Raw genomic sequence first — 23178 nt, forward strand, 5'->3', positions numbered from 1 at the left:
ACCTCTCTCCCCCCAAGCATTGCGCCCCCCCAACCCAAACCCCATTGCTGCTGCAAGACCCAGCAGTAACGTGAAACTCACTGATTCACTGATCAGCATCCTTTGATACTTCCTAAATCTATCTCACTGAACCCACGACGACTTAATAAACTTCAAGATAAACATTACATCTTAAAAACCTCCTGAGGAACATAAACTAGTGCATAATCATTCGCAGACATTATTTTGAACACATATTTTGAACGTCCGTCTATTGAAAATGCGATGAAACACTGGAACATGAATATCTAACGTTTAAACTCGAAGCAATAGGCTACTATAGATAGCACATATGTGAAGAAGACGTCTGCAAACGACTCAAAATGAACAGCCTCACGTTGAGCTGCACCCATTGCAAGCGCATAATATTATAATGAGAGAACCATAAAAGGGTAAGAGCTCACCTTGCTTTCAAGCACAAATAATAGGCATCAACGATAACACTCATTTTGCATAGGGTTGAATATGGGTTCACTGGCTTCAAGTTCTGAAGAAACATTGCCGTGGTTTAATAATGGTTAACACACTAACACTAGACGGTTGAAGACAAAAATACTTGAAAAAGAGAGGGTTAAAAGGTAAACTAAAAGTTCTGTCGTGGGAGCGAGCTGCCTGCATGTCGCAGAGTGGAACGATTTAACACCTGTTTTCTGTAAAATACAGTGTTATTTACGAGCGACAAAATTGCTTTGATTATTATGTTCACGATCGTATAAGACATGTGACCACTTTTAAAGAAAAAACTAAACAAAACAGTTTTGGTTCACCGGCTCCTTAAGGAAGTCTCAAGCTTTCCCCAAAGTTATTCAGTACGGCTGCTTGAAACTATACCGGTCTTGCAGGGATGAAACTATTGTCAAGGGTCCTCAACACTAGTGCAATGAATCAGCCCTCAGCTGAAGAGAATACGGACACTCATCCCAGATACACAGCATTGTCCGGTTCCCTCCACTTGTATCCCAGACCGCCTGAAATGGGACAGGGTTTGGCTCCTGCCAGCTCCCCCGTTCCCCCGCTGCAAAGGCCTCCGGTCCCTCTGGTCCACCAGGGCAGGACAAACGGGCTCATGCAAAACAAAATCACTGTTAGAGCATCGAAAGTTCTGACCAACTCAGAACTCACTAGGGAAGAGTTGTTCAGAAACCACAAAGGCTATCACTGTAAAGCTAACTGACCCAACCAATATAAAAATGGACCATCCCTTCTGCCCCTGCCCCTAGGTCCCTGCAGCTGGGGACTTTCCTGTCTTTACAAGCCCACAGGCCCATATAGGCACACTCCCACATCACAAACAAACCTTCCTTTTTGTTTACAGATTGGAAACAGATTGCTTTTGCTCTTGTCTCACGCTTTGATCACGTTTACTGACGCATGGACACATGGAAACATGCATTTGATGAGATGACTTGGACATCAGGTGGTCACATGGACTTTATTTGTGAAAAAACAAACAAAAAAACAAACAAAAAAAGGATTTGGACAAGAATGTTAATGGAGTAATTTTTGTAATCTGTTTCATGAATTATGCAATTAACAAAGGTAACGGGGTGTCATACTCATTATGCTTCATACATTGGTTTGTTATGGTATTTAACGCAGCTCCTAGCTGAGTGTTGATGTGTCCCTGAGCAAGACACTTCTCCTGACGAGCTGGCTGTCGCCTTGTATGGTTGACTCTGCCGTCGGTCTGTCAATGTGTGTATTAACTGATGTAAGTCGCTTTGGATAAAAGCATCTGCTAAATGCCCTAAATGTAAATGTAAATGTGAATGTAACGCTAAAGTTTTGGGAGTTTGGGAAGTAGTTTGCACTTTTATGACCCTCTTGAAAAGCGATTGATTAAATTGTTCTCTTCATTTGAAATGAGGCCATGTCTATTGAAGAGAGAGAAAAATGTAAGATGATCTTATTTTTTGGTATTTTTTTCCGTTTTTTCCATAAGCTAAAGGATGAATGTCTGTTCCATAATCTAAATAGTTTTCAATAGTTTCTCATACAGCTTTAGTTCACACTGCACACGTACAAGGAGTCGTGCTTCGGCCTGGTGGGACCGGATGTTCCGGTGTTACGGCCTGTCTGGTGTGTGGAAGTTATGGCCACTAAAGAGCTCAATGTGAGAAACCTAGCCCTGTGTCATACTCTACCCCCCATCCTGAAACCCTGATTAATCCTGGTAAATATTACAGGATAACATTAACGTTATATACAAACTGGGTCAGCACATTCCTTCCACCCCATTGGAGATGGTCTATCCAAGATAGCAGGTCTAAGGTCTATTATATTTCAGTCTAAATGTGTGTGTGTGTGTGTGTGTGTGTGTGTGTGTGTGTGTGTGTGTGTGTGTGTGTGTGTGTGTGTGTGTGTGTGTGTGTGTGTGTGTGTGTGTGTGCGTGTGTGCGTGAGTGTGAAGGGGTGAAGTTGCACTCATTTTTCGAAGTTCTGTGTGATTGTGTGTCTGTGTGTTTCCAAATGTGTATCTTTCATGAAATATAACCTTTAATCTGCAATGTGGCTTCTGACAAGTGGGGGAATTGTAAATTCAAGGACATAGGAAGAGGGTTTCCATTCAGACCTGCCAGTGTTCACAGACTCACAGAGTCTTGACAACTGCACTATAGACAACGTGAAATGCAGGGTCAGCCCTTGTCATTCAGGTAAAGCTACATCCATAGTCTCCCAGTCTCATCCATGTCTCGCCTCAATGTAGACATAGAACGGTTCCTCTCATTCCTCTCCTTGCAACTCTTCTTTAACTATTCGGTAACCCTTCCTTTTACAGTCCCCTAATTACTAGGTATTTACCCGGTAAAAACCTGGTAAATCATAGTGTATTACTGGGTAATTACCACTGGTAATAAGAAGGTAAATACAGAGGTAGTTACCCAGTAAATACATGGTTAATCATAGTGTATTACTGGGTAATTACCACTGGTAATAAGAAGGTAAATACAGAGGTAGTTACCCAGTAAATACATGGTAAATCATAGTGTATTACTGGGTAATTACCACTGGTAATAAGAAGGTAAATACAGAGGTAGTTACCCAGTAAATACATGGTAAATCATAGTGTATTACTGGGTATTTACCAATGGTAATAAGAAGGTAAATACAGAGGAATTATCCGGTAAATTATAGTGTGTTACTGTGTAATTACCACTGGTAATAAGAAGGTATATACAGAAGAATTACAGCTGAAGTACTAAGTTAAACCTCCACTATCACCCATCAACTCAACTAAGTACTGTGTAAATTACTTTTTCTTAGTTATTATTCATAGCTACACCCATTTAGAAAGGGTTTATTCGATTTACCTTAGAAACTATGGAATTACTTACCTGGTAACAAGCTCCGCAGGAAGTTTTCCTCTAGTTTCATGGTACATCTTCTTAAATACTGGGTACAAAGCCGTTTGTTTCCATGGTGTTACCACGTTATTACCATATAATTTATAATGGATACATTCCATTGTCCATGCAGTCAACACAAACTTGTACCATGTACGTTCTGCGACGTTACCAAGTAAAACGCGACAATTTACCCGGTAAGTAAGCTGAAACTGTACTGTAAAAGGAAGCCTTGTTCGTTTCCATGGTATTACCAGGTTCTTACCATATAATTTATAATACGTTATTCCCTTTTCCATGCAGTCAACACAAACTTGTACCATGTACGTTCTGCGACGTTACCAAGTAAAACCCGACAATTTACCCAGTAAGTAAACTGAAACTGTACTGTAAAAGGAAGCCTCGTTTGTTTCCATGGTATTACCAGGTTCTTACCATATAATTCATAATACGTTATTCCCTTTTCCATGCAGTCAACACAAACTTGTACCATGTACGTTCTGCGACGTTACCAAGTAAAACGCGACAATTTACCCGGTAAGTAAGCTGAAACTGTACTGTAAAAGGAAGCCTCGTTTGTTTCCCTGGTATTACCAGGTTCTTACCATATAATTTGTAATACGTTATTCCCTTTTCCATGCAGTCAACACAAACTTGTACCATGTACGTTCTGCGACGTTACCAAGTAAAACCCGACAATTTACCCGGTAAGTAACCTGAAACTGTACTGTAAAAGGAAGCCTCGTTTGTTTCCATGGTATTACCAGGTTCTTACCATATAATTTGTAATACGTTATTCCCTTTTCCATGCAGTCAAAACAAACTTGTACCATGTACGTTCTGCGACGTTACCAAGTAAAACACGACAATTTACCCAGTAAGTAAGCTGAAACTGTACTGTAAAAGGAAGCCTAGTTTGTTTCCATGGTATTACCAGGCTCTTACCATATAAGTTGTAACTGGTTATTCCCTTTTCCATGCAATCAACACAAACCATATATGTTCTGCAACATCGTTCACCAGTAGTTAAGCACTTTAATTGTTGTTATAAAACCCCAAACCACTGTTGATGAAAGGCATATTAAAATTAAACAAAATCAAAGGCTTATCTTTCAAACAATGCATATCTCACAAACAGGCACTGAACACTGAAGAAATGGAACAAAAAAATGAGCCGTCCACATCAACTCAATTTAAATGTTACTGATGGTGTTTTCATAAAACACATGACATTGTTATGGCAAGTGACCACAAGGAAGACTGCTTCAACCTCTTCAATTTGAATAAGCGGTGAATGCCGCAATCTGCCTAATGGAGCATCTTTGTGGTCATTCGCAAACCAATGAGTCCACTCGATGAATGAGAGATGACTCTTTAGTGTCTTCTCTGTGAGGTATCCCTGCAGTCTCCACATCTGGGATTTGAAGGCTGACCAAGACCTGAACAGGTACCTCCAAATCTCCCCTTCCATACTGTAATAAAGAATCAGAAGACAAGAAAATAAACATTAGGACTGTCAATTAATTAACATTTCTAGAACATGTAGAACTCAAAGATTACTTTGTTTATTAGTTAAAAAAGGATGCTGGTCCTCTGGCAATTGTGTTTGGTCATATTGAAAAGAGAAAAAGGCATAGCCATAAATACAGTTAATAGGACGGGAGGGGACAGGCTGTTACCTCCGGTTAGCCCTTTAGCATCGAGCTAGCGGAGCTTCTGTCATTCAACTAACTCGGACATGTTGTTTAAAACCTATAACACCGAATTTATTAAAATATCCGGATTTAATCGGGCTCTCTCCCATAAGTACAGTTAATAGGACGGGAAGAGACAGGCTCTGTTAGCCCCGGTTAGCGCGATGCTAAAGAGCAGCTCTACCGGAGCATGCCACCTCAACAGGTGCAAGTTAGCCTCCGGTTTGATATTCGCCAGATATTCGGTTTACCACCCAATCGGATTCATCAACATAAGTGCAATACATTACGGGCTTAGTATGTTGAGGACGGTGCATCGCGAAAATCACAAACACATGTTGTCGCCATTGATGTCTGTGCAACAACGTCATTTACGTTTTGGCTGCTACCTGTTTTAGGGACCGTCAACAACTTACACTCACCGACTGGTGGCAGAGACGTTACCATGGAATTGTTTCTGGAAATAAATCATATAAAATAATATAGCAATCACTAAAAAATACATTTTGTCACCTGATTGTAGTAGTAGTTGCCAATGGTGGGCTGCTACTTACTGCAGGTAACTTTGCTAATATATTATATTATTGTTAAACGGGATGCAATTAATAATTTCAAATATAATTTAGTCGATTTTTGTCGAATATTAAACTATTAACTTCATTATGATTAACTATATTGCAATATATTTGTGTGAATAATCTCCTGAAACAATTCCATGGTAACGTCTCTGCCACCAGTCGGTGAGTGTAATTTGTTGACGGTCCCTAAAACAGGTAGCAGCCAGAACGTAAATTACGTTGTTGCACAGACATTGATGGCGCCAACATGTGTTTGTGATTTTCGCGATACGGTGTCCTAAACCGTCCTAAACCGAAAGTGCTTAACTACTGGTGAACGATGTTGCAGAACATTTATGGTTTGTGTTGATTGCATGGAGAAGGGAATAACCAGTTACAACTTGTATGGTAAGAGCCTGGTAATACCATGGAAACAAACAAGGCTTCCTTTTGCAGTACAGTTTCAGCTAACTTACTGGGTAAATTGTCGTGTTTTACTTGGTAACGTCGCAGAACTCACATGGTACAAGTTTGTGTTGACTGCATGGAAAAGGGAATAATGTATTACAAATTATATGGTAAGAACCTGGTAATACCATGGAAACAAACGAGGCTTCCTTTTACAGTACAGTTTCAGCTTAATTACTGGGTAAATTGTTGTGTTTTACTTGGTAATGTCGCAGAACGTACATGGTACCAGTTTGTTTTGACTGCATGGAAAAGGGAATAACGTATTACAAATTATATGGTAAGAACCTGGTAATACCATGGAAACAAACGAGGCTTCCTTTTACAGTACAGTTTCAGGTTACTTACCGGGTAAATTGTCGGGTTTTACTTGGTAACGTCGCAGAACGTACATGGTACAAGTTTGTGTTGACTGCATGGAAAAGGGAATAACGTATTACAAATTATATGGTAAGAACCTGGTAATACCATGGAAACAAACGAGGCTTCCTTTTACAGTACAGTTTCAGGTTACTTACCGGGTAAATTGTCGGGTTTTACTTGGTAACGTCGCAGAACGTACATGGTACAAGTTTGTGTTGACTGCATGGAAAAGGGAATAACGTATTACAAATTATATGGTAAGAACCTGGTAATACCATGGAAACAAACAAGGCTTCCTTTTACAGTACAGTTTCAGGTTACTTACCAGGTAAATTGTCGCGTTTTACTTGGTAACGTCGCAGAACGTACATGGTACAAGTTTGTGTTGACTGCATGGACAATGGAATGTATCCATTATAAATTATATGGTAATAACGTGGTAACACCATGGAAACAAACGGCTTTGTACCCAGTATTTAAGAAGATGTACCATGAAACTAGAGGAAAACTGTTCCTGCAAAGCTTGTTACCAGGTAAGTAATTCCGTAGTTTCTAAGGTAAATCGAATAAACCCTTTCTGAATGGGTGTAGCTATGAATAATAACTAAGAAAAAGTAATTTACACAGTACTTAGTTGAGTTGATGGGTAATAGTGGAGGTTTAACTTGGTACTTCAGCTGTAATTCTTTTGTATATACCTTCTTATTACCAGTGGTAATTACACAGTAACACACTATAATTTACCGGATAATTCCTCTGTATTTACCTTCTTATTACCAGTGGTAAATACCCAGTAATACACTATGATTTACCTTGTATTTACTGGGTAACTACCTCTGTATTTACCTTCTTATTACCAGTGGTAATTACCCAGTAATACACTATGATTTACCATGTATTTACTGGGTAACTACCTCTGTATTTACCTTCTTATTACCAGTGGTAATTACCCAGTAATACACTATGATTTACCATGTATTTACTGGGTAACTACCTCTGTATTTACCTTCTTATTACCAGTGGTAATTACCCAGTAATACACTATGATTTACCAAGTTTTTACCGGGTAAATACCTAGTAATTAGGGGACTGTAAAAGGAAGGGTTACCAACTATTCTTCAACTCTTCTACAACTTCTTTGCAACGATTTAGATATGTTTTTATTTTTAATTTAGAAGTAGGTTTTTTAGCTTATCATCTCATTAACAAAACCATTTAAGGAATGGGCTAATTGGTGAGGTTTTTATCCAGAGTGGCAGGATGTCAATATATAGTTGCCAAAAACAAATCATGTCTAGATTTTGCATCCAAATTGGGTTTTACAGGACTGATGAGGACAGAAGGGGACAAAATGGAATGACTGTGTCTCTTTATGTGTGTGTGTGTGTGTGTGTGTGTGTGTGTGTGTGTGTGTGTGTGTGTGTGTGTGCGTGCGTGCGTGCGTGCGTGCGTGCGTGCGTGCGTGCGTGCGTGCGTGCGTGCGTGCGTGCGTGCGTGCGTGCGTGCGTGCGTGCGTGCGTGCGTGCGTGCGTGCGTGCGTGCGTGCGTGCGTGCCTGTTTTAGGGACCGTCAACAACTTACACTCACCGACTGGTGGCAGAGACGTTACCATGGAATTGTTTCTGGAAATAAATCATATAAAATAATATAGCAATCACTAAAAAATACATTTTGTCACCTGATTGTAGTAGTAGTTGCCAATGGTGGGCTGCTACTTACTGCAGGTAACTTTGCTAATATATTATATTATTGTTAAACGGGATGCAATTAATAATTTCAAATATAATTTAGTCGATTTTTGTCGAATATTAAACTATTAACTTCATTATGATTAACTATATTGCAATATATTTGTGTGAATAATCTCCTGAAACAATTCCATGGTAACGTCTCTGCCACCAGTCGGTGAGTGTAATTTGTTGACGGTCCCTAAAACAGGTAGCAGCCAGAACGTAAATTACGTTGTTGCACAGACATTGATGGCGCCAACATGTGTTTGTGATTTTCGCGATACGGTGTCCTAAACCGTCCTAAACCGAAAGTGCTTAACTACTGGTGAACGATGTTGCAGAACATTTATGGTTTGTGTTGATTGCATGGAGAAGGGAATAACCAGTTACAACTTGTATGGTAAGAGCCTGGTAATACCATGGAAACAAACAAGGCTTCCTTTTGCAGTACAGTTTCAGCTAACTTACTGGGTAAATTGTCGTGTTTTACTTGGTAACGTCGCAGAACTCACATGGTACAAGTTTGTGTTGACTGCATGGAAAAGGGAATAATGTATTACAAATTATATGGTAAGAACCTGGTAATACCATGGAAACAAACGAGGCTTCCTTTTACAGTACAGTTTCAGCTTAATTACTGGGTAAATTGTTGTGTTTTACTTGGTAATGTCGCAGAACGTACATGGTACCAGTTTGTTTTGACTGCATGGAAAAGGGAATAACGTATTACAAATTATATGGTAAGAACCTGGTAATACCATGGAAACAAACGAGGCTTCCTTTTACAGTACAGTTTCAGGTTACTTACCGGGTAAATTGTCGGGTTTTACTTGGTAACGTCGCAGAACGTACATGGTACAAGTTTGTGTTGACTGCATGGAAAAGGGAATAACGTATTACAAATTATATGGTAAGAACCTGGTAATACCATGGAAACAAACGAGGCTTCCTTTTACAGTACAGTTTCAGGTTACTTACCGGGTAAATTGTCGGGTTTTACTTGGTAACGTCGCAGAACGTACATGGTACAAGTTTGTGTTGACTGCATGGAAAAGGGAATAACGTATTACAAATTATATGGTAAGAACCTGGTAATACCATGGAAACAAACAAGGCTTCCTTTTACAGTACAGTTTCAGGTTACTTACCAGGTAAATTGTCGCGTTTTACTTGGTAACGTCGCAGAACGTACATGGTACAAGTTTGTGTTGACTGCATGGACAATGGAATGTATCCATTATAAATTATATGGTAATAACGTGGTAACACCATGGAAACAAACGGCTTTGTACCCAGTATTTAAGAAGATGTACCATGAAACTAGAGGAAAACTGTTCCTGCAAAGCTTGTTACCAGGTAAGTAATTCCGTAGTTTCTAAGGTAAATCGAATAAACCCTTTCTGAATGGGTGTAGCTATGAATAATAACTAAGAAAAAGTAATTTACACAGTACTTAGTTGAGTTGATGGGTAATAGTGGAGGTTTAACTTGGTACTTCAGCTGTAATTCTTTTGTATATACCTTCTTATTACCAGTGGTAATTACACAGTAACACACTATAATTTACCGGATAATTCCTCTGTATTTACCTTCTTATTACCAGTGGTAAATACCCAGTAATACACTATGATTTACCTTGTATTTACTGGGTAACTACCTCTGTATTTACCTTCTTATTACCAGTGGTAATTACCCAGTAATACACTATGATTTACCATGTATTTACTGGGTAACTACCTCTGTATTTACCTTCTTATTACCAGTGGTAATTACCCAGTAATACACTATGATTTACCATGTATTTACTGGGTAACTACCTCTGTATTTACCTTCTTATTACCAGTGGTAATTACCCAGTAATACACTATGATTTACCAAGTTTTTACCGGGTAAATACCTAGTAATTAGGGGACTGTAAAAGGAAGGGTTACCAACTATTCTTCAACTCTTCTACAACTTCTTTGCAACGATTTAGATATGTTTTTATTTTTAATTTAGAAGTAGGTTTTTTAGCTTATCATCTCATTAACAAAACCATTTAAGGAATGGGCTAATTGGTGAGGTTTTTATCCAGAGTGGCAGGATGTCAATATATAGTTGCCAAAAACAAATCATGTCTAGATTTTGCATCCAAATTGGGTTTTACAGGACTGATGAGGACAGAAGGGGACAAAATGGAATGACTGTGTCTCTTTATGTGTGTGTGTGTGTGTGTGTGTGTGTGTGTGTGTGTGTGTGTGCGTGCGTGCGTGCGTGCGTGCGTGCGTGCGTGCGTGCGTGCGTGCGTGCGTGCGTGCGTGCGTGCGTGCGTGCGTGCGTGCGTGCGTGCGTGCGTGCGTGCGTGCGTGCGTGCGTGCGTGCGTGCGTGCGTGCGTGCGTGCGTGCGTGCGTGCGTGCGTGCGTGCGTGCGTGCGTGCGTGCGTGCGTGCGTGCGTGCGTGCGTGCGTGCGTGCGTGCGTGCGTGCGTGCGTGCGTGCGTGCGTGCGTGCGTGCGTGCGTGCGTGCGTGCGTGCGTGCGTGCGTGTGTGTGTGCGTGTGTGTGTGTGTGAGACCTTTCACTGCCACATCTGTCCTCAGGATACCCTTGTTCTGGTCACTGGGATGTGAGGCGGGAGATGGTTGCAGATCAACAAACACACACACACACACACACACACACACACACACACACACACACACACACACACACACACACACACACACACACAGGGGTTCCATTTGGTAATGAATTAGCCATAAGTTAATATTAGTTAATGCCGTAATATGCATTTTAGCATTTGCTTGGGGGTTGGATTAGGGGTATTGGGTTATTAATGAAGGTATATATAATACAAGACACTGGTGGCGGTTGTTTCTGCACTGTAGGTCTAAGGAGGGGAATCTGGCGGACTCAGCAGGGTAAGCGTGTCTTGATGGTGTATGATGCTTAACACATGGTTTGAACCTGACCCCCCCCCCCCCCCCCCCCCTGAATTAACCATTACTCTGAGGGTTCTGGTCCCACGTCATTGAGCGGCTCACTAACCAACCCACTAATACAATTGTACCTAATCCAGACAGTTCAAGAAAACGTTCAAGAGGGATAAATGTGGCGTACACTTGTCATTCTTTTGGCCAAAGAAGTAGCTGAAGCACTGAAGGACTAACCCTGAATGCTCCTTTCTTCCTCAGCCATTAATCCAGCCAGAACATATCAGACTCAAAACAGATCTTAAAACTCACTCTGAATCTTCAAAAGTCTAGTTTAAAGCCTCATATTTCTTAAAAGGCCGGAGGGAGGGCTCTCCTGCTTCCACTCTTCTGGGACCAATAACAATGATTGGTTGAACTTCAATATCGCTAATACAGCTCAAATCTTTAAGAAGACAAGAGAAAGGTTGCTCGTACTTTGGGGAATCTAAGCTTTTTCTGCAGGTGACGAATGGAAACGTAACAAAGAAGCTAAAACCATTTATGAAATTAGGGTGAAGCCAACAACCAAGGTCTATAACGGGAACAACCACGTGAAGTATATGAGAACGCCTATAGAGGCGGGCTTGAAGGCAGATTTAATCTTGGTTGCAGTACGGTCCCAAATAATACTGTTTTAGTGATTGAAATTCAATAACACAACGAGAACATTGCATTCCATAATCGCCACCTTAAATACATCCACTCCTGTAACATTTCCTCCAGCAAATGAAAATAAAGAGAAGATGTTAACTACTTTATATTTATATGTATGTGACTACCTGAGAATGTATTTTAAGGGCAACATATTGGTAACCCACTGCTATATGATCAACAAGGAAGGGGTTCATCATCTCCCACCTTAGAGAGGACTTGCCTTGCAGCAAATATTTTGCTGTGCATAGATAATCTACACAACATACAAACACCTGGAAGCTGTTGCCAACCATAGGATCCTAAAATAATGTTTTGTAAACCAAACTATTTGCGTAATCACCATCATCTTATTTTTCGCCAAAATCTTTGGCATTGTCTTTCCTATGGCCAAGAATAGTTCCTGAAGCAGTAGAATAATTCCTGGAGCTCACTCTGAACCTTCAAAAGGATAATTTTATATTTATATTTTATATTTCTTAAAAGACCGGAGGGAGGGCTCTCCCACTCCTACTCTCCTTGGACCAATAACAATGATTGGTTGAACTTCAATATAGCTAATCAAGCTCCAATCATAAGAAGTCCAGATAAAGGTTGTTCTTACGTTTTTGTAAAGGTGATAAAGGGGTTTTAGTCCACTTTTATAGGGTTAAGTGTTTAACTTTGATCACCTAGTTGGGCACTCTGGTGCATGGATAATCAGTCCGTAGTTTAAGGTGGTAGTCTCTAAGAGCTCTCCTATCTGTACAAAGGAACACCCATTTAAAAAGTAAAGCCTGTTTTATTGGACTCTCAGCCACCTCAGTGAGTAACTTTGGCTCTGGTTACTGTATGTCTTCCCAAGGATTTAGGTCCTTATTTATCAAATCAGCTATTGGGATCTCGAACAAATGTGCTCAGGCTTTAGTTTATGACTGGCTTGTATCCGGTTATATTCTGTACTGGCGGAGCAGCAGGAACAAAAGGACATCTGGTGGACAGGTGGGTAATGGAATTTAAATAACAAAAGTAATAGTCAGACTATGACAATCTGTCTGTATTTGTGTGCTACAAATGTGGTCCAAAAATCACATTAAAGATTTACTCCACACATTGCTGTTGTATGATTATGAACACTATTATTAAAGTACTGCTCAACTAAACTCATTCTAAAGCCATTATTTTCTTCAACTTCGACACTAATCAATGGCACCCAAAGACAGACCACAGCATCACTCATGTATAACACAAGGATTTCAGCACAATAGAACAATGCTATAACTGGCTGCATCACTGGTGACCTAGTATACACAGGCATAGCAACGTACTTTACAGCCCGGCCTCCAAACAAAAGATATTGATCTGACGATGATTTCAGGCCAAGAAAGACGTTTCCATCTGCAGTCTTGAGGGAAAATGTATGATAAGATTGTTTGGCGGAGAGTGGTTTCATTAATTTCTTCTTGACCATTCAGATGCAACACGCTCGCTCTGATGTTCATGGCTCTTTCTGTGTGATCGCAGGTGATTCATGGAAATAATTGCAATGTAAGTGGCCTCATTGCTCTCTGGCCACCTTCTCGCCAGCCGATTGAACAGATGCCTTTCATTTGCCTGCATCTGTCACCAGGTACCTGCTCACCAGTCCACCATTTGTGTGTGAGAGAGACAGCGAGAGAGAGGGGGGGGGGGGGAGACAGACCCTCCCTGAAAAGGGGTTAAAATGTAATCAAGCCTTGAGACTTAAATCATATCAGATGACATTTTGTTGGGTGGTTCGGGTGTGTAAAACAAATCAGCATGGAGGTTCTGCCAATCCTTATTGTCACAGCCATCAATCCCGGCGCACACACTATAGGTGATCCTAGCTATACACTTGACCAGGGGCCCCACCCTCCCCCAACCCCCACTTGGCCCCAGAGACAGATCCCAGGGCACCGTTTGGCAAGGGTGTATCCAGGGCCCTCGGCCAGAACTGGGCTTGACAAAGCGGCTCAAACGGGTTGGTTGTATTTTGTGTGTATGATATCGGCCGTGTGATGTACAGTGTCTGCGTGGTCACGTTTCCTCTACTCAGGAATACACAGAATCACAACGAGGATGAAACATGAACTAGGTTTCGTCTAGTCACCATAGGCTCCCAGCAGAGCTCTGAGAGAGAGAGGGAGGAAATCACAAGGACAATCTGGGATAACCACCAACCAAAGAAAACAAATGGAGTGATAAAGCTGTTTGTGTGTGTGTGTGTGTGTGTCTGTGTGTGTGCATGGTACACCAGCTGGCCCGGGCACCACATTGTGACCGGGGCGGTGGTGTGATATACTACACCGGCTGCCTGTCTGAGCAGCGCCCTACAGTCAGCAGCGAGCGTCAGTCAGGGAGCCAGGCGCCCCAGCCTCTCTGCTAATCGACTGGAGTGACTCGCCTGGCTTTTTGATTGATCTCTATTAGGCTCTGAGCGGCCACAGGTCACAGCCCTCTCTCTCTCTCTCTCTCTCTCTCTCTCGCTCTCTCGCTCTCGCTCTCTCGCTCTCTCGCTCTCGCTCTCTCGCTCTCTCGCTCTCTCTCTCTCGCTCTCTCTCTCTCTCTCTCTCTCCGCTGGTGGTTGTTTGTGAGGTTGTCAACGACGTTGTCAACAGATGATTTGTTTCAGAAGTGCTCTCCCGCCAGATGTGTGTCAGGTCAGGTTCTGTCTGTCGGTCGCAGTGACAGGTGATCTGGTGCTGGTCCGTGGCGTGGAGAGGGGAAAGGGGAGGTAGAAGGTCAGTTGTTGGCTGCCTTTTTGGAGTTTTCTAACGTGATCAGACAATATACACACGTTTATAAATCAGTTGACGCATTTCAATTCTACATTTTGTCCCCAGATAGTTGATAGAATCCTTGCTCCAAACATAACAAATATAACTCTAGAATAGCCCGACGGTCTTTTCAAATGTCTCAATTGTCTACGTTCATATTTGATTGTGGAAATAAACAAAATATCGATTAAGCCAATCTAATGATATGCTAAAGTTCAAGAATGCATGGAATCTGAGACTAATTAAAAGTGAGTTCTGGAGTCTTTTTAGGGAGGAACTATTAGACTGGGGCTATTGTTAGCAAGGGACTATCTAAATGATGGGACTATTTTGGTCCAGGTTACGGTGATACATCTTCATCAACTTTATATATAAAGACCTATTACCCTGGGTGGAGTCTACCGCTTAGCTTCATTCAATATGCATATGTCTCTATTAAAACCCATTATAATGTCGCTAATCTTGCTCCGACTGACTTTTTCTCTTATGCAAACAAACGTTGTTATATTATGCATATTATGAAAACTGCGGCAGAGGATTTGTGGCACAGAAGGGGATCAGGGTATTTTGTGATCTGATTATGTAATCCAAGGATTAGTACAAACAATTATATTGAAAACTAAGATGATGAGATGACTAAAAACAAGGGGAGGAACAGCACAGGGAAAAACATAGTCCATGAAAGATCAGAAGACTGCTGCTTGATGCCACCTCCTCGGCCCTGTGTCGGTGAGGAGGCTGTTACTCTAATGATCCTTAAGGACTCATTACTTTAGAGCCCAATTCATCAGACAGGTAGTTAACCTTATAATTTATTCCTGGACAAATTCATCACGGACATCACCTTGTTTTATTTTTAGTCCTATGACTAATGCAACGGCGAATAGGGGGACTGCGCGCATGTGCGTGTTTGATGCGAGGTTGTGTGTGTGCGTGTATTTGATGCAAGGGTGTGTGTGTGGTGTGTGTGTGTGTGTGTGTGTGTGTGTGTGTGTGTGTGTGTGTGTGTGTGTGTGTGTGTGTGTGTGTGTGTGTGTGTGTGTGTGTGTGTGTGTGTGTGTGTGTGTGTGTGTCTCAACTGCCTTGCAGCCTGGCATCCATTTAGCAAAAATAACAAATTCCTGTCACTTTATGTTACGCCTCCAAGATAAAATATTAACACGCAAAGTCCTGACAAAAAAAATCATGACATCCTATCCATTAATGATGTTTTTAAAAGTGCCGGGGAAATGAAAGCCATTATGTCCTTGGATGCTGCGGACTGGGAGAGAGCATATCTGTAGCTGTCAAATGACATGGAGATCGAAAAAACGTCTGTGCTAGGCTTTTTTCTATGGCTTTGTTCACTTTCCCGCATTCATACAAATAGTTGGACGACGATGGGTTTAATGTACATCATTTATGGTTTGATCAGAGAAGATTATTTCTGGCTCTCATTTTTTTTTAATCCATACTGGAGGATAATATGAATCCTTAATCCACAGAAAACCAGGGCGCTTGTTAAGCAATTACATAATCAGTATGATTATAAACATTGCCACCATAATTTCCTCTTTTTTTCCTTGGTTATCTGCCATCTACTGAATGGTTTCCGAGATAACTATGTTCAAACACCGCTGAGACTGATGATTTAGGCCCAATTCCTTTTCTACCCCTTACCCCTTTCCCTTACCCCTCCCCCTTGTTTTGAAGGGGGAAGGGGAAGGGGTAAGGGGTAGAAATGGGATTGGGCCTTTCTACCCCTTACCCCTTCCCCTTACCTCTTCAAAACAAGGGGGAGGGGTAAGGGTAAAGGGTAGAAATGGGATTGGGCCTTAGTCTTTGTAAAACATCCTGGATATCGTAAACCACTAGAGCTTTCATTTCAGTACAGAAGTTCGATTTTATACACCACATATCTGGAACAAACTTCTGGAACATGATCAGGTCTACCTCCACACTATTGACTTTTCAATCAATCAGAGCTCGAAACCTCTCTGTCTGCATCGGCATATCTCGTATTTTAATAACCTCAATTTCCCATTTTTGTATTGCATTGTCGTTGATTGCATTGTCTTTTATTGGCTGTTGTTGCTTTGAATGACTTTTAAAAAGTGTGTTTGAAGGCGGCTGTATATATAAACATGCCTTGCCTTTACTTTTAAGAGGCTAAATCTTCTTTTCAACCATTAAGCACACATCTTTTTTCCTTTCAACCCGGCCTTGCTCTCTTGACACATCAAATACTGTGTGATCAGATGAGCGTCTCATCCCATCTGTGCTGCTACATTCAAAGCAAATCATCACATGGAAATATTCATTGATCAGGGAACTGGATGATGGATGATTTCTTACACTTTTCATATGTCTTGGTCAATATCTCCCATCCTGTCCTGGGTGACTCCCTCTAACACATGTAACGGGGTGACAAATCACCCTGCGTGCCACCCAACTTAATCTGGCAGTTGATGGGATTTGAATTTATGACTTTCAATCGAGGGATATCCGTTTTCATTACATGTTTCGGCATTGCCTCGTCAAATTCATATTTGAGTTCTTGTTCCTCTCGCTCTGTGGACTGCTAACAGATGTACCCTTATCGGAAGTAAGAGAACTGAAATTGAGATACTGTAGACCCTGTACGCCATACAATCCATGGCCTGCTCTCGGCCTATAGGACACACCACTGCAGTAAACGTTCTCCCACCCGCTGATTCTTGGGTCACTGGCTGCTTGCTCACAATATCCCTGTGTTGCCTGGCAATGAGGAATCGTCTCTACCAAGCGACACACAACTGCCATTGGGCCGCAGCTATGTGATTATCATGATGCGCCCAGAAACACCAGTGGGTTTAACTTTGACGCTGATGACCGGAAACTAATAGCTGTTGAAGAAGTATCCCCAAATCAACAGAGTGAGTTTATCAAAGGGAAGGGCGGCCTGTTCTGCACCTTGAAAGGGCAGAGAGTTGGGCTGAATCCGAATACTCATACTTGCATACATATAGTATGCATTTTGTAGTATGCGAAAAATATAGCGCGTCCGAATACTCAGTACGCATTCTGTAGTACGGAAGACGTTTCCGAATGCGTACTACCGCCAAAGTAAACCACGGACCTCACTACGCTATCCCACAATGCTACCGGAGTCTGGTAACAAACGAAGAAGAGATGGCTGACCCGACACCACCAACAGCGGCTTTTTATTTGTGTGTGTGTGTGTGTGTGTGTGTGTGTGTGTGTGTGTGTGTGTGTGTGTGTGTGTGTGTGTGTGTGTGTGTGTGTGTGTGTGTGTGTGTGTTCAATAAAAAAGGAAAAATTAACTTCAATCGTCTTTTTCACGGAGTAACAAATAACTGTAAATGTATTATTATTCCAAAAAAATGACTTACCAAATGTCCACATATATACATCATAACCTGCTGGTAAGTCGCTCTACGAGATGACCGACGACGACGCCTTCTAGCAGCGATATCCATTTCAAGAGCCATTCGCGTAGAAAGAGACATTTTTTATTTAATAGCAACGATAACAAGACGGAAAACAGGTAAATTTTGCCGCCATCTGGGGGGAGATACGTCATCTCCAAACATCCGCTGGTGTTTCGGCGGTGTTCGGAAGCGTTCGGAGGCGTTCTACGCATAGCTGTAGACCGTACTACACAGTCAAGTGTAGTATGGTCAAGTAGTAGACACTGGACAGAAATAGTATGTACTAAGTATTCTAATGCAGCCTTAGAGAGTAAATAGAGAGTTAATGAGTAGGAGAAACCAGTTTTGAAGGACTTTCTCTCGCACAGAGTGAGGATGTTGTGGCAGAAAAATTACATGGGTTTTTAAAATGCACTTTCCAAGCGCAGGAATGATAACGTCATACATAAAAAAATAAGAAAAAAACATTTATGAAATTAGGTTCAAGCCTCATCGGAGATCTATAACCGGAACAAACACGACATGTATATGAGAACGCCTATAGAGGCGGGGTTGAAAGCAGATTTAATCTTGGTTGCAGTACAGTCCCGGATAATACTGTTTCGGTGGTTGAAATTCAATAACACAATGAGAAAATGGGGTTCTTGGGTTCAAGGCAAGAACTTGCCTTGCAGCATATATTTTTGTGCATCGATAATCACGCAACATACAAACACTTGGAATCTGCTGCCAACAATAGCATCCTAAAAGTATGTTTTGAAGCCAATTGTTTTTGCTTTACTCACCATGATAGATTATTATTTGCTCTAATAAAATTGGACAAAACAATCACTTCTTTAAGCCAACCACATTCTTGGAAATAGAGCGAGGTCAAATATCTATTCAGATTCTTACCCAACATGGAAAATAATATGAACTGGTATTTACAAGGCTTTCCCTCCTATTTGACTTTAATCATCTTTCTAGTCAATAAATTCTCAAGTAAGAATAAGTGCACCTTGGAGCACTACTGTCTTACCCACAAGTCCTTCAAGACACGCCCCCTGCCTGGGTACACAAAGAGGAGCTGCAGAGGGGAAAGAAGAAGAGGAGGAGTGTTCATGTGTATTCATGTCAAAGTAAACTTGGATGAGCCGGGTTGAACATGTTAAAGGTCCCATGGCATGCTACTTCATGGATGCTTATATATGTGTTAGTGGGCCCTTAATACAGTATTTGAAGAAGTTCAAGAAATTCAGCCTTGGTGCAGAATTACAGCCACTACGAGCCAGTCCCACAATGAGCTTTCTTCAAACGTGCAGTTTTTTACAGGTGGTTCAAGGTGTAGGGTAGGGGTGTGGCCCTAAGCAGCTTGCGGCCCTGCGCTTGTGTTTACAGTGGATGTATCACAATGGCGAGGCACACACAGCTTTTGGCCGTGTTCTGTAAATACACTCCAGGTGCTCCGGCGAGAGTCCTGGAGCTCTATATCTAAATAATAACGACTGCGTTGGGTTCTCCGACGTCTCTGGTTCTTCCAGTTCCACATCAATCGGAAATAGACTGAACCGCGAGAGAGGGATTGTTGCCCACGATTGTTGACCGTGATTGTCTCCTGTTGGAGCCCCGCTGCCCACTGCCGAGGCACGCCTTATCGGAAGTGGGCAGCGGGCAACGGGCAGTGGGCAGCGGGCGTGGCGGTGGTGCCTTGCGGCGGTGGTGCCTCGCGGCGGTGGGCAGCGGGCAGCAGGGCTCCAGCGGGAGACAATCACGGGCAACAATCCCTTTCTCCTCCATGTGGTGGTTCATGTACTTCAGAGAGACAAAGCCAAAGTTATTTTTCCCCAATTCCTTCTCAACCATGGCTGAGACAACCCCCACTGCGAGTCTCGTTGTGGTAATACCAGAGACGTCAGAGAACCCGACGTGTTATGTGCCATAACACAAACAGCAGAATGGTTATCCAAATAATAAAGAAGTGTACAGTCTGAGCTCATTGTCTCACTGGCGGGCCAAATTCTCTGGGCGGGCAAAGCAGAGAAGGGGAGGTAACATGGCCCTGTATGATGACATACGGGGAAAATTCGAAATCGGAGTGCCTGAGCTTTCATTTTTTAAAGGCAGAGCAGGATACCTAGTGCTCGTTTTACACCTAACGTCAATTCTAGCTACTGGGGGACCATAGATAGGCTAGGGGAACTCATATTATTCTTAGAAAACCTCATAAAGAGATATTTTCATGCCATTGGACCTTTAATATGAAGTTAACATGTTCCGTTTTCATCCAAACAGACAATGGAGGTTTAGAGTAGAGCATCGGCTTATTAGGCTTGTTGGTGGGACGTTGTTGGGAAAACTTGCCAGAAGCCCTCATAAAGTCTCTCTGAACACACACCCATCACGTGTGTGTGTGTGTGTGCGTATGGAAATGTTCAGCTCCACAACATTGGTGTTAAGTCTCAGACCTTCATCAACTCCCGAAGGACGGCCCAGTGTTGAGCGGCTGTTTGTGTTGGTCCTCACTGAGGGACGCGGGGGTGAGAGGGAGGGGTTGATAGATGCTCGTGGCGGCTCATTATTCAGTCACTCCTTCTGAGTGCTGTCAATAAGCTCTCACCATCATCCCATAACCACACCGTTGCCATGGTAATAAACCACAGTGGTTGATGGACGGCACCTGTCACTTCTTTGAATAAATAAGAGTCTGGACATCCACAGTGATTTATGAGAAGGTCAGCAACGCCGAGATACATTATTAAGTGCAAGGAGCCTGAGAGGGTGGATTTTCTTCTTTAATTTTTCATCTCTTTCCACTGCATCATCAACTGTCCACACGTGTAAAAGAACGCCCCGCGTTGGCTGTCCCTGTGAAGGAAGCGTACAGAGACATTATGAAGACGGACAAAATTCTTTATCCACTGTATCCACTTAGGATACATTAGGACATATACAGTGATATAAATACTATTGGCTTGTTCTTCTCCTACATCTCCAAAAGCTTCATGATATTAGAAGAGTCATGAACACTTTTTCAGCTCAGGTCTAAAACAGACACAGGGAGACATAGTCTAAGAGAAGGGCTAAATATTACATAGCCATGGTCATAACACTGACATTAAAATAAGGCAATCACACATAATGCATATCTCTTACCAGAAAAGATTATAGCTTCGGAGGCAGGGTGAGGACTGGGTGACAACATGGGGGCCATTACATCCAGACATGCTAGTATCATAACTGCTCAATCCTCCTTTAAATTAGTTATTGTACTATCTTGGTTCCAGAACTAATTTGTCCAGATTGTTCCAGGAGTTTCTTATTCAAATGTACGTTTTCCTGTTTCAGATTCAATACTCAGTGCTCATCGAAGAACCCAGTCAACCTGTTCAGGTTATACTTAATGTAACATTTTCTATCGTTGCTATTGTGATTGATATGGATGCTACTTCCGATGAAACCACATATTTGCAAGGTGTTTGGATCATTGTCATTGGGTTGTGTAGTTATATGTGTTATTTTATCTAACTGTTTGATTATTTCTTAAAAAATGTAAATGTGTGGGGCAACTCTACGGAAAAGGATTAGAAAAATAGTTCTCACTTTAATCTCAGAATTCTGACTTTAAAGTCAGAATTCTGACTTTAATCTCAGAATTCTGAATTTAAAGTCAGAATTCTCAGAGGTTGGTCCTTACAGGTACCCGTAGTTCTGACTCTCAGAATTCTGAGATTAAAGTCAGTTAATTATTTTTTTCTGTGTGGCCCTAATCCTCTTCCGTACAACTCTGATTTAAAACCTCAAAAAACAATATTTTGATGTTTTTATAAAGTTAAATATCTCCCTGGGAGATGAAAACTCTGAAAACAATTGATTTACGCAATACAGTCCTAATAATGCACCATTGGGATCTTCGGTGGGCCCAGTCATCAGCGGTTTGCCACATACTTAGTTTCTTCACAGCAAGCAAGCAATTCTCAATACTTATTTAAACTAGGGTAAGCAATATATTTTAGATTTCAGATATTTTAGGCTGGGACCCCAGCTCAGAGGCACCATAAATCCAATTTGCCCTTATGAAATGTCATCCAGGTCGTTGCCTAATCCCAAACACAGTTATAACTGTTGTGTACTTAACTGTTGATGTGCTTGTATGAAGTGAGTGTTGTAGGCCATGGGTTCATGAGGTCGTCATGAGGCCCTTGGAGAGCCATGGAATACTTGGTTGCCACTCTGCTGCTTCAGTCTCTGTATCTTAAAGATCAAATCTCTCCACCTTTCCGTCCTGAAATATGTTTTTTAAGATTTATACCAAGGCCTGCATGTCAAACAAACTATTCTTCAATTCAGCCTTGGCAGCTTCCTTTCTTCCTATTCCAAGGACATCCCTTTCCCCTCACTGCCTCAATGTTCAGCTCAAACTTTAGTAGAGTTCTTGATTTACGAGTTTAAGATCCTCTCAAGATATCCTCTTAAGATCTCCTATCAAGAAATCTTCCTCTGGAAGATTTCAAGGATATGGAGTTGAAGGACCACGATAAAGACACAGCTTAAGAGAAAGACTGAGCTTTCGATCGCTGCGCTAAATTCTTCATTTGAATGGGCTTGTTGAAGGGGATGAAATAACTGTCTTCTCTTTCACCACCTAACATACTTCTATGTTTGATCCCTACTTTTGTTTTATCTATGTCTAGTGATCTCTTTGTGTTTCTGCATCTCGTTTGTTCACGTGATGGTGTGGCCATAGGTATTTTTTCAGGTTTTTCTGCACACACACTTCAACAAGCCCAGCGTCTTTAGAGTAGAGTGTAATACACACAGCTGTATGGTTGACTCTATGCAAACACAACGCCATGGCTAATCCACTCTGGAAATGCTCATTAGTTACAAGGAGGCCAGAGCTACTAGTTGTACTTGTTATGACCCCTAGATTCAGCTCTAGTTAATCCATCCGATCATTTTGAAGGCTGAGCGATGAAGTGTGAATTTCTGTTTTATGTTGTTTGCAATGCTAACTGAATGAAATTAACATTTTAGTTAAAAAGTTATCAAATGGAAAATATATACTTAGGTTATGGACTAAGTATAGTCCTATGTAGAATTTGTTTATTTTAGAATTACAGGATATCAAAGTAGTCCATATCAAGACTATCAAAACATACATGCGTGTGGTACTTTGTTTGTTTGTATGTATGGGGGTGTGTGTGTGTGTGTGTG

At 41.6% G+C, this 23178-nt stretch overlaps 1 long non-coding RNA gene across 2 annotated transcripts; it reads right to left on the minus strand.

The window, feature by feature from the left end:
• Nucleotides 1–6620: 6620 nt before the first annotated feature.
• On the minus strand, nucleotides 6621–8897 carry LOC130404861 (uncharacterized). Of its 2 annotated transcripts, XR_008904273.1 has the most exons (4): nucleotides 8878–8897; nucleotides 8664–8727; nucleotides 6791–6854; nucleotides 6621–6684 (listed from the first exon to the last, which is right to left on the minus strand). It is a non-coding gene; the product is annotated as an uncharacterized LOC130404861 (long non-coding RNA). The 2 variants fall into 2 exon arrangements; XR_008904272.1 differs by lacking the exon at nucleotides 8878–8897 and having other exon boundaries at nucleotides 8664–8806.
• Between the last annotated feature and the right edge of the window lie 14281 nt (nucleotides 8898–23178).

Source organism: Gadus chalcogrammus, chromosome 15 (assembly GCF_026213295.1).
Source record: "Gadus chalcogrammus isolate NIFS_2021 chromosome 15, NIFS_Gcha_1.0, whole genome shotgun sequence".
Taxonomy (NCBI): domain Eukaryota; kingdom Metazoa; phylum Chordata; class Actinopteri; order Gadiformes; family Gadidae; genus Gadus; species Gadus chalcogrammus.